Genomic DNA, 12,993 nt, shown 5'->3' with positions numbered 1-12,993 from the left:
ATTACAGGTGGCGCAATGATGTGGTCGATCTTTATGTGCACAGGAAGTGCCAATGTTCCCACAGTGAAAACAAACTGCGGGGTTTGTGCAGTTTTTCTTCTCATGCAGATACTGATGACAGTTCCTGCATGGAATATGGCGTTTTCCTAGTTTGGGCGGTTCACAATGATATGTTCTGCCCCACAGTCGGAGGCCATCGCTGAGAAGTGTCGATATGGTGTTCGGGTTTTTTGTGAAAATGCGAACTAGGGGCGTTGGTCCGTAGCTATTTCTTATTCTTGTGATCCTAGTGTGTTCTAAGTTGATGTTTGTCATAGCAGCTGATACTGTTTCTGTATCTATTTCCGGGGAGATTCCAGTAGCAACTAGATTGGTTTCTTTGGTGTAAAATTGAGCACTCTCCGTATTTCTGTTCTGTCTGTTAATTTTAATTGCATATTCTGCGTTGGGTCCGAAAGTGTTGGGTGGGTAGGAGGAGATGAATTTATCTAAGTGCTCTTGGTTTTCGAAAATTAGAGTTGTTGAACTGAATTTTTGCGACCAGGTTTGTCGAGGTGGTGTGATTTGAATTTTTAGGCAATTTTGATATATGATGGTGGGGTTGTTTTTGTGTAGATCTTGGTTATTGATACGCATAGCTACGCGTGAGTCAATTTGAGTTGCGGCAGGCGGTGGTTGCGTTTGTGATATTCGAATGTCTTTGGCAGGTGTGGTATTATTATTTGCATTTGATGTGGAAGGTTGTGGCGTGATTTGATTGGGGGCAAAATTAGGATTCGTTTGGATTGGTGACACGGGGGATTGTAGGTCTTGGTGTACTGTGGTGCTTTGAGAGGGAAGTGGCAGAGACGATATCAGATTTTCTAGTCTGTATCGTAGTTCTCTGTTATTTGTTTTGAGTGGAGTTTTTGCGGTAGGGGCAGATATTTCTTTGGTAGCTGCATTTGGTTTGTATTGTCTTTGAGCGGGTTGTGAGAGCCAAGGAGCTTGCAATTTCGCTTGCTCCGGAATCATGTACTGAGTTGTATCACTAGGCCCAAGAATTGAGGGTGGAATGTACTGTGTAAATTTTGAGAGGTGAGCTCGGGTATGGAAATTTATAATAAGCAGGTGTTCATGGTGTTTGTACCAGCGAACATGGACACGAATTTGGTTTAGAACTTTTTTGAGTTCTGAGGCACTATAATTATATATTATAAGGGTTGTGTTCGCCTCTGATTCTGTGAAAGCGTCAGGCGGTGACTGCTGGTGTATTAGACCGGGAAAAGGATTGTCAGAGGATGGAGTATTTACTGACAAATCCTCAGCGGAGTGAGAGCGGTTTTTTGAGGTGTTGTGACTGCCCTTACCTTTGTATGCTGGTTGTGTTGCTCTGCTTTCAGGGTTGTTGTTATTCATGGTGGCTCCTCCTTTTGATTTGTGTTGGAGTTATGATGCACTATTTGGTTGAAGATGTAATACGTAGCACTAAACACTGTAATTGACACTGCGGCATTTGAGGTATATATTGGAGAAAGAGATAGGAAAGGTTAAACTAAGTCCAGAAATGAAAAGACAAAGGAGAATATTTGGAGTGTAAAGTTTCGTTGACACTATTTAGTTGGTTCACTCACTGCACGTTAGATTGTTTTGTACTATGAGCACACAGAGCACTGTTTAGTTTTCACTAGCAGAGTGAGTGAAACATGTCTGCAAGCATAGTAAATGTTTTGCACTCGAATACACTTGACGTGATATAAGATTTAATACACGCCCAAATTGTCAGTCACTCGGTATGCTACACTGTGTTGGCTTCTCTCTAACTGGAACAATATTTGTAGAAAAGGTGCGCTACAACTAGATGGAAATTTCCGCAGTAACGTCCTATCGTTAAGCGGAGAGAACTGTATATCTGGATCGATTAACTAGTGGTCCGTACACTAGAACCACACTAGAGATGTTGACAATTGGAGAGTTCACTCGAGGCAATGGCACAAAAACACACAGTCTTGAGGGTTTAGTCACTTGCGTACGGCTTCTCTCGCACTATTGATCACTACTCAGTGGCCACACTGTAGAGGTTCCTTCGTAGCTACATCTTTACGGAAGAGTACACACACACGAACACTGAATAGACCTACCCACTGTTTCGGTTCTCACTGGAAAGAAAACACGCAACTAAAGGGTTTCTCTCTGAAGTATACAAATACGCCTCAGGCGTGTTCTCGTACGGTCCGCGCCCGGTATTATAAGCAAAACGGTGGCCTTCACTTTTCGCCTCGGGCGTGTTCCCGTACGGTCCGCACCCGGTGCACAGTACGATGCGGAGCGCGGCCACTTGCGATGCAACTCTGACGAACGATGATCTCTCAATCATCATCACGCCTCGCCCACGGTAACCTTCACTTTTACGCCAACGTCAATAATCGACAGCGGACCAATCGTAAAGTCACAAACGTTTGCGCTGTTTCTATTGGCTCGCACTGGGAAGGCAGTACGGCATTGTCCCTGCGACTTAAATATTTTTCTCCCTCCGGGCTCATCATCAGACGAGCACCATGCCCCCCAAAGCTTCCGGAAAGGCTGCCAAGAAGGCCGGCAAGGCCCAGAAGAATATTTCGAAGGGCGATAAGAAGAAGAAGCGCAAGAGGAAGGAGAGCTACGCCATTTACATCTACAAGGTTCTGAAACAAGTTCACCCAGACACGGGAATCAGTTCAAAGGCTATGAGCATCATGAACAGCTTCGTTAACGACATCTTCGAGCGCATCGCCGCGGAAGCTTCGCGGCTCGCGCATTACAACAAGCGGTCGACCATCACCAGTCGGGAGATCCAGACAGCCGTCCGTCTCCTGCTACCCGGTGAGCTGGCCAAGCACGCCGTCAGTGAAGGGACCAAGGCCGTCACAAAATACACTAGTTCCAAGTAAGCGGGAGTGCTTGCTAGGGAATCAGCAACCGGCCCTTTTAAGGGCCACAAGTTATTCATAACAGAGTAGATGAATGAAGAACAACAGCGGTTCCCACCGAGTGAAAATTTAAATAATCACCCCGATAACACTTCTAGGATAGATAATACATTATAGGCAGTCCATGGGAGACTTGGATCCACGAGGCAAATTCGTTTCCTTAATAGTTTCGTACGACTTATATGAGAGCGCGGTGTCATTCCTACTCACTTGGCAGCATTAATTGTTGAGGGAAAACAACTTAGAAGGTAACTTGTCGACCGCGGGCATAATCCTTCCGCAGGCCACTACTGAGAATCTGTGGACATACGGGTAATCTATCTTTATTGAAACTCGGGTTCATAACATACGACTGATACTTTATATATCTGTCACGTAATCCATCAAGAGACAAATGTCCCCCCCCCCCTAGTCAGTAGCGAGCTTCAGTCCATTCGTAGTAGCCGCCGGTGCAAGAAGTGAATTGAAGTTTGTGTGAAGTTCCGTAGTATGGCATGAAAATGATGTCGAAAATCCGACTACAGTTCCACAACCATGTGGTTGAAAGGAGGCTCCGCTGTTGAACAACAATCCACCTGTGGCTTAACTTAGAATGCCGACTAGCTGTTTTATTAATCCCGTGTCAATCCAGCAGTGTGTGACGTTGAAACGTAACCAAACTGCCGTTGATAGATAGATTTATCATCTATCCCAATGACATCCAACGAGCTTGGTAATTTAGGTACAGAGTCTAAGCAGGCAGTTTACGTGTGTGTGTGAGCGAGTGCAGGTTTTATCGAGTGCACCCCAATCCCATCGTCCTCAAGTGCCTACAGATTACGCAGTTTCATCGGCAACGGCCATACCATGTTGAAAATACCGGTTCTCGTCCGATCACCGAAGTCAAGCAACATTGGGCGTGGTCAGTACTTGGATGGGTGACCGCTTGGGAACACCACGTGCCGTTGGCGATTTTTTTTTTTACGTCACTATTTCCAGCGTGTTCTAATAAGACTTATGGGATATTATGTTCCCTTCCCTATTCCAGCTATAGCTTGGATGATGACGCCGCTGCATAATTGTAGAGTAATTGATAATTCTTAAGTACTTGCAGCTCCGTATTGAAACTTATGACTGGTAGCATATTCATATGAGACGGTTCACTTCTCTGCGTTTTCTCGAAGAAGGGAATATGTATTCAGGGGATTGTGAACGTACCTCGCGCTCTCCCTAGAAGTTAGAGACATTTTAGGTAAAGAATGTAATATACTGTACATATATGGCTAATTAAAATCCCATTAGTTACTACATTTCAGTGGGTAGTACAAATTCCATAATGAAAATATCTCTGTCCTAGTAGTTGTATCCTTTAAAGAAGCTCGTTGTTTTCCCATGATGAAGGGCAGAACTTGGTCGGTAGAAATTTAAACAGACTGCATTATCAGACCAGGCGTTATTTCAATATCAGCGTTTAGTTTAGGAAATATAGCAATAGCGGAGTTGGGAGAAGTAGTTATAGCATGTACAGTAAGTATAAACAGTTCGCTGTACTGTACAGTGAATATAAATATTTGAATGTACGATGGCAAAACATCAGACATACAGTACGTAGCTCACATATCTTAAAAAATAAATAAATAAAAATAAAGAAGACATTCTGAGGAGTGAGTGGAAAGTGCATATTATAATGAATATTTTTAACTCTCAGTTGACATTGAGAGAGAAAGCCATGCATCGGGGAACCGGTGACTGTTTTTGCGTTACCTTCTGCTATTGGCGTTGTTGGTTAGTAACGAATGAAAGAGGTAGGACGCGGAATCAAATGTCAAAAAACGATAGGGAAATAATAGTAACTGGTTGTATTTCGATCGAGCTCGGCGTGCTGATTCACCAGTGGGGTGTTTCACAAAGTTTACAATCTTTGGAAATTGTGAACTCTGTTTGTAAACTTCTGTTTCACAATCTTTGTTTGTAAAGGTGGACTGTACAAAGGAAATCAAATCTTTACGAATGAAATTTTGCGCTCTTTACAAGTGATATGTTTGTTTCACAACGAAGGAGTAATTTTACAAACGTGTAAACTAAACTTTACTAGTGAAGTTAGCACATTTTCTACAGTAGCCCTGTTGAAATAGCTTCTAATTGTGAATGAAAAAAATAAACACATATGTATAAAATCAATTTTATAGTAACAGGGTACCATTAAGAATTACACTGAAGCAGTTGTGATGTTATTGAGTAGTTCTAGCGACTCAGACGAAGATTTTGCATTTAGGCCTAACGTAGAATTTTCCGGCCACGTTCGTATCATTGTACGAATATTAATGAAAGGTTTCGAATGAATCCCGCGCTATACTTCAGAATACCGCGTTAGTTCTTATATACGAGGAACGTATTTAATAAATACTCGCACTTAAAGAAGAAAAACTTTGCACCGAAAACCAATCACTTAATAATGCAATGTCGGCATTACTTACGCAGTATTCTGAAGTCGTTCCGAATCCCATTTCGCTGTAATCTCTCCTACAAGATATGGGACATCACATGCAACATCTGAAAGGGAAAAGTGGTGCCCTAACCACAAAGCGAGAACTGCATTGGTTGCATAGTAGCTCTCAGTTCCCTGCGTTAGCAGATAAGAACGGAATTTATAAGATTACAGTGTGCAAAAGTTCACACATGGTAGTTGATGTTGTTACAAGATTGAAAAAACTCGAGGCGGGTTATTGATCACCGAATGTGCTTACTCGGGCAAAGGATTTTTATGCTCCTCCTGCTGGGTTCCCTAATGTTGGCGAGGTTATGGATGAAACAATAAAATATACTGATGGACCAGCAGAGAGCGAAGTTGATTTTAATGGATGGACATGTTAGCTGCTCTATCAACTGCATATAACTACGTGGGTCAAATCCATTATTTATCAATTATTTGAATGAATTTCGCGCTAACTTTCGTCAGTTAAGTCGTAGGCTAATTAATGCATTGGTATGCTCGACCAATTGCATGCCGCGAAACTCCGTTGTCGCCGATGTAGCAAAATCTAAATAAAATATATATAAAAAAATATAAACATGTCCATCGATAGTTCTAAAATTACAGCTACTTTACCTCTGATCCTTAGTGATTTTTGTAAACTGTCGTTGGCGATTTTGTTCAACCAATTATGCGTATTTGTAAGTTTGTTTCGCCGATTTTGTAAAGTTCGTTAAAACATACAAGTGAATAAGATTGCATTGTGAAACACAGTTAACAAGCATATGTAATATTTCCGTTGTTAATTGTATATTGTTAATTTGTAATTTGTTAGCGTTGTGAAACATGCCCCCATTTACCTTTAGAGGTAATATCTACATTAATATTTAGTTAAAATTTAAAGAAATTTTAAACGAATGGAAGCTGCATTTTAATTCACCCCAAATTACTATGTTCCCTTTCAGATTATCAGCTGTTGTTGTTGTTGTCGTTGTTGTATTGTAAGTTCTCACTTATTGTTAGCTAGCCGTACCCGTTCGCTCCGCTCCACCTGTTAGAAATAAATATAAAGTAATTACATAATTAAAATAGGACGACTGATCCATGGAACAACTTTTACAACAGCGCAAGATAATCTGCTTCGCATATTACCCAATTTTTTTTTAGCACTGCATTTATTGCATATATATTTTATGTATTTTAACACGATTCAATTGAGCATAGTTAAAATATGAATTATTAAAATAATGGATTGCCAAGCTAAAGTACTATTACTGCATACTAAATCAATACACTCTCGTTGTTCGTTAATTCTCTGAGATTAAAATGCGTGTACATAAATATTATTTTAAGAAATACAGAAAACGAATGTACAAAATAGCCTATCAAATTTTCTGTGCATAAGAAGCTATTTTAATCTTACCTGTCCTCGATTTACTCAGACGTTACTGTAATAACATTATAGCATTATGTCCATCTAGAGAAACTACAGTTTCCAATGGTGAAATAATAACTAATTATACAAATCAGTTAATTTACGAGCTTGTGATATTACTTCATACAAACACAGAAACATTCCCTGTAGGCTATGTTTAATAGCTTTCGATTGTTTGTTGATGTCCAAGGCCCCTGTTTCGATTGTTGTTGTCCAAGGCCCCTTATAGACGAAGTCATTTGTTCTTAATTCATTGCACCGTCTTAGATAGCGTTATTTTAATTTTAAAACTCATTTATCTCATTAAATATCAGTCCTATCAAAATGTTGTAAAAAAATAAAACTTAACGGAAATCATTTTTAAAGGAACATCTGTTATGTAACATTTTTTCTCAAATATCAATAATAAGCGAGATATTTCGATTTATTTAATTAAGGCCCCCTTATAACCCCCCTTTTAAATAAAGTATTTCGAATGCCATATAGCCTAAAATCTAAGTTACAACAAACTTAATTTATATTCCAGTTTTCATATAAATCGGTTCAGCCATTATCGCGTGAAAAGGTAACAAACATACAGACAGACATACAAACAAAATTTTCAAAAATGCGATTTTCGGTTTCAGGGTGGTTAATTATATATGTTAGGACCAATTACTTTTGGAAAATCGAAACTTACCAGAAAAATTTCGGCTACAGATTTATTATTAGTATAGATAGTACGAGATACGACCGCAATTTTGTACGACTAGTGTAATGAAGGAATGCAAAAAATTATTTTGGAACTTTGCAATGTTAGTCTATCATTAAAATAAAATTAAATCTTAATTCGTCCCTTTTGCAGGAGTCTTCTTCATCCAGTATGTTGTTGGCTGATATGGAGGAGGAGGGGGGGGGGACATGCTCTAAAGGGATAAAATTTGCTTAGCAAATCGATATGGTGACTAACGCTTGCAATGCGTCATAGCTATAATTGTACTGCGCGGTAATTTCAGAGTAATAAGAGTTCAGTTCAGGGATCTGCTAATTTCTTCATATTGTGTTCGGCAATGGAATAGTACCGCAGTAGCATTAAGAGGTTTTTATAATTTGAACTGATATGTGCAGGTATATTGACCCCCCCCCTCCCACCGCTGGCCGACGCGGACTGCAATGACAACAGTAAGCCACACGTCATACGTAAGCCTTTCTTCTTCTTCTTCTTCTTTGCTCGCCTGGCAAATACAGTCTTGGATTTCACATATTCAATTTTTCACAGTCCCAACTCCCTTGCATGGACGTGTTTTCACGTACCTTTAAAGTTTCTCCTCTCATTCATTCAGTCTATTCGCAAGCCTGAGGGTTTTCCGTGGTTTTCCCTAAGGAGCTAAGACAAATGTAGGGATGAGCCCAGAAAGAAAAGGGCATTCACTTCCTTAGACCCTGGTAACTGCTCTTTCTAGAGGAAGGAGGAGGAGAAAGAAACCCCCCCACCCCCACCGACGTGGACTGCAATGACAACAGTAAGCAACACGTTATATGTAAAGCCTTTATTATTATTATTATTATTATTATTATTATTATTATTATTATTATTATTATTATTATTATTATTATTATTTACAATGGGACTAAAGGTGGTGTAGATACACTATGTCAAATGTGCCACAATCTTTCCTGCAATAGAAAGACGAGGCGCTGGCCACTAGCAATATTTTACAACATGCTAAATATTGCAAGTATAAATTCATGGATAATTTATAGTTAGAAGAACTCAGAAAACAATATCAAGAAAACAATTCATTTTCCAATTGTGTGAAGAGCTGACAAAACCGTGGATGCAGCACCGCTTTGCACGTCCTACTTTACACCGATCTCTGCGGGCAACAATTGAAGAACATCTGAACATTGCTGTGCAACAACAATGCCAGGTAATGCAGCCAGATGGTGAACGTACTGTTTGCTATAAATGTCCTGCAAAGAAGAGGAGAATGATGACAACATTTTGTGGACTTTGCAAAAAGGGGTTCTGCAGAGAACATCGCGCTGTTGTTTGCACTAATTGTAAATAGGACAATAACATGAACGTAAAGACTTTATGACAAACTTAAAATTAAATGAACACTAATGGCTACGAAATGTGTAAAAGTTGTTAAATGTGTGATATTGAGTTGATTTCAGTTAATTAAAATGTGAGTAGTAAAAATTACGAATGCTTACCTTTAACATGAGTACAGTGATGATTACCTGTCTAGGGTTAAGTAGTCGCGTGGTGAGTTTAGGAATTCCCAGACCACCTCTAAGATTGTTTAAAATAAAGGTATTGTAATCGTACGTTTCTGTCTTTTGTCAATAGTAACGTTGACCTTTCTTTTTCGAGAAAACAAAATCTGTTGTACAGTTAAAGGTACTGAAATAGTAAGAAATTTTCTGAAATCCCCACGCGTTTGCAAGTGTAAGTCTCTGTTGTAACCTGTTGATTTACGAGAGACTGTGTGTGCTTTCGTACAGTGTTTCTAAAATGTGCAGTAACGAGTCAGAAATCATTGGAATGTAGTGTAGGTGTGTTTGTTATAACCGGGAATCAATCCGCAGTACTTGACCAATCAACTACGGGAAATATCAGAAAAATTGGCAGGAGTTAGCAAGAAAAACAAAGGTAAAATATCACGTGAACGAGCACCGATACCGAGCACTATGTACAATATACCCTAGAGAAAAAGACAAGAAAACAAAAGTCAACCGCTGCAAGTGTTACGAAGTGGTGTGTGAAACATATAATGAAGAATGTCTGCGGGAAGCGCATCTAGTGAGATAAAGGGTGAAATGGAGGATTCTGCTAAAAATAAAGAAAGGAAGAAAAATGTTTACAGTTAATACAAGTATTGTTTTCTCTTGTGGGTTTATGTTTAGTATAATAGATGTGTGTGTGTGTGTGTGTGTGTGTGTGTGTGTGTGTGTGTGTGTGAAAAAAGTGAAAAAAATAACAGGTCTGTAATAATAATAGTTAATAATTCTGTAGTTCACTGCAAAAACTGTATAGCCATAAAAGGACAGATGATAATAACGTTGTTATCTTATTCTTGCTGCTGTGTAAGCCTAAGTTTCCACGTGAGGGATAGAAGAGACATGACAACATATAGCATTACAATTTGTTTAATGTGTATAAATTTCTTTAATACTGATTTTTCTCAGAACAAGCTGTGTGAGGGTTAAAGAGTTCTTGCACTGAAGCTCAGAATTATTTATTATTATTATTATTATTATTATTATTATTATTATTATTATTATTATTATTATTATTATTATTGTGTGAAGAGTTGTATCGGAAGTGCTTTATAGACTAAATTAATAATTTCTATCTTAACTGAAATATTTACATTATATTTCACACAGTATAGTTACAGGTAGCATAAATTCAGATAATGGTTTTTATATGGGAATCTACTTCTTGTGTTTAGAGGCTACATTTATACAGAGTTAATAATTTCTCCCCTATGTAACATATTTCCATGAAATTTTATACGCATCTATGCAAAAACGAATTATGCTCGTGTAATTAGGGAATTAGGGAAAAATTAGTTTTTCTGATAATTTTTAATGTTTTAATAGAAATTATGCTCCTAAAAGATGACTAGCCTGCCATATTTTTCGCAGTTGGTAACAAAATGCTAGATTCATGGATATACTCCATAATTTAGTTGTTCATTATATGTTCAAGAAGTGTTGAATTTTTCTTGGAGAAATTAAGCTCCTTCATCCAGACTCTGAAAAGTGGCTGCTGTCGAATTCGTAAAGCGCCACCAAGAGATGAATATAACATCTAAGTTTGCAGGATGTAGCAGCTAAATTTTAAGCCGTATAGAGTTTAATATTTGATTAATGTGTGGGTAGAAGAATTGAAAGTTAACTCAGGTTTACTTGTAATGCACAGCCTGTTAAATATGTCGTAAAAAAAAAAAAAAAAAAAAAAAACTAGTTGCACAAATCTCAGTAAACGTGCCAATTAAATGAATGCTAACGTATTATAGATTGCTTTTCGCGTATTAAATGAAAGTACACATCTTGTCCTATGACCTCCATAAGGGAAGGTTTAACAGTATAAAACAGCCACTGACCCCACGAACAAAAATCAACTGAAGAGCGTGACTTTAAAAAAAAAACTCATGTTTTGTCCCACCTCTTACTGATATTGATGTTTTGTATGCTGTTGTGCACAATGCCTAGCTTTTGTTTAAGCCTAGATATTACTTAAACTTCGGTTATGATGAAGTTGATTTTCTTACATAGTTTTGCGTTCTGGACAACTGTGCGCCGGCATCTCTCGGAACATCCGAGATCAGGTCCCTATCCCCTCCACCGCAAAGTCAAATAGCGTCTGTCACTTGATTTTGAATATTAAACAAACATACCATCACGGCATTTCCGTTATGGCATCTGGTGTCATCAATAAGCTACAAATAAAGGAAAGAAAGAAAGAAAGAAAGAAAGAAAGAAAGAAAGAAAGAAAGAAAGTAGCACAGTCACTGTCCTGAACAAGGTACGCAAGTATTATTTTAATTAATGCGTATCGCCTACCAGCCGCCGAAACTATTCGACAGGAGAGTGAATATCCTACACGGTCCTGTAAAAATGTTCTGAATACACTAAATGACGTGTAATTTTTTTTCTATTATTAGGACAATTGAACGTGTCATTGCTCCTGCGGGTTGCTTTGTTTCACACCACAGAGAATTCAGGTTCTCAACCCCCCGGGATTCTAGAGATAAGAGAGCGATGAGGTTAAAGGAGTAGGCGTTTGTTCGTGTTTTTGTTTTTACTTTAGAAAAATTGCGAAACGTGACGCAATAGCGATAAGTTTTATGAACAAGTTTGCTGAATCGACCAATTGAAGGTAATTTATATTTTGCTAAAGAAGAGAGGAGATTAATGAAATCAGTTATTGTAATAATCGTAGTAGATTGAAGGAATTGTTTGTATTCAAACTCCTTTTTGAAATAAGCTGCTCGGATGCTTATCAGGGTGACGGTTATAAATGTTATCGTAATACCCACCCGAGGTCACAAAGGTCACAGTCTTCCGCTTGTCCTTTCCTAAGCAGACCACGTCTGTACTATCGAAAATAATGAGTCACAGTTATAGTTTCGTGAAAGTAAAAAATGTTAGATAGGAGACAAGTAGCTACTCTTATACAATCATAATCACATTTTGTATCCAATATAGTATAAACGAGCTACATGTAAGTACTGTGTAAAGTTTCATTAAAACAATATATTATATATGAGACAAGTCACTAATTTTTGTCAAAACGCATCGTCTATAAAGGGGTAGTTTCTCCTCTTATACAGTAGTGACTATAGTGCGAAGTTTCATGGAAATATGTCACATTTTTAGTCCAGCTAGATTTGCTTTCTGGACCACTTTGAGCCTTGGCGCTTGTGATCGGTCGGACGGAGGATCACTCGTCCCGGCGGCGTTAACCCTTAATTTGGTAAATATATATAATGTGCAATATTATAGAACTGTGAAATTTTTTTTTAATTTTCCTAAGAAACTTTGTTATCCATCGTTCTATTAAAAAATTGTTTATTAACCTATAGGATACATTGCGATATTTGTCAAACAGGCTGTGGGAAAATGCTGATACGGTGAGGAATGGAAAGGGAGAAACCATTTATATTATTGAGGTGACCTTGAACTGAGGGTAGTAGGAACGAGACCTGGAGTACGGTACAACCGGCTCTTCCGAGAAATAACTAGTGGCCCTGAAAAGGGCCTTTTTGCGGGCAGGAGTACCTTTGTTAATTCAAGCCCTCTCGCCGCGGATGCGCCTAGCCAGCTGAATATCCTTGGGCATAATGGTCACGCGCTTGGCGTGGATGGCGCAAAGGTTGGTATCCTCGAAGAGACCGACGAGGTATGCCTCGCTTGCCTCCTGCAAGGCCATTACGGCTGAGCTCTGGAAACGGAGGTCGGTTTTGAAATCCTGAGCGATTTCACGCACCAAGCGCTGGAAAGGCAGCTTGCGGATGAGGAGCTCGGTGCTCTTCTGGTAACGACGGATCTCGCGAAGAGCAACTGTACCAGGGCGGTATCGATGGGGTTTCTTCACGCCTCCAGTAGCCGGTGCGCTCTTCCTAGCGGCCTTCGTTGCCAGCTGCTTTCGTGGAGCCTTGCCT

The 12,993-nt window shown here is 39.1% G+C and overlaps 1 non-coding gene across 1 annotated transcript; it reads left to right on the top strand.

Annotated features, from left to right (window-relative positions):
• Positions 1-3,779: 3,779 nt before the first annotated feature.
• Positions 3,780-3,898, top strand: LOC138693861 (5S ribosomal RNA). Its single transcript, XR_011330547.1, has one exon. It is a non-coding gene; the product is annotated as a 5S ribosomal RNA (ribosomal RNA).
• Positions 3,899-12,993: the final 9,095 nt, after the last annotated feature.

The sequence above is a fragment of the Periplaneta americana genome, unplaced genomic scaffold (assembly GCF_040183065.1).
Source record: "Periplaneta americana isolate PAMFEO1 unplaced genomic scaffold, P.americana_PAMFEO1_priV1 scaffold_24, whole genome shotgun sequence".
Taxonomy (NCBI): domain Eukaryota; kingdom Metazoa; phylum Arthropoda; class Insecta; order Blattodea; family Blattidae; genus Periplaneta; species Periplaneta americana.
This window is presented reverse-complemented; position numbering and strand designations above follow the sequence as displayed.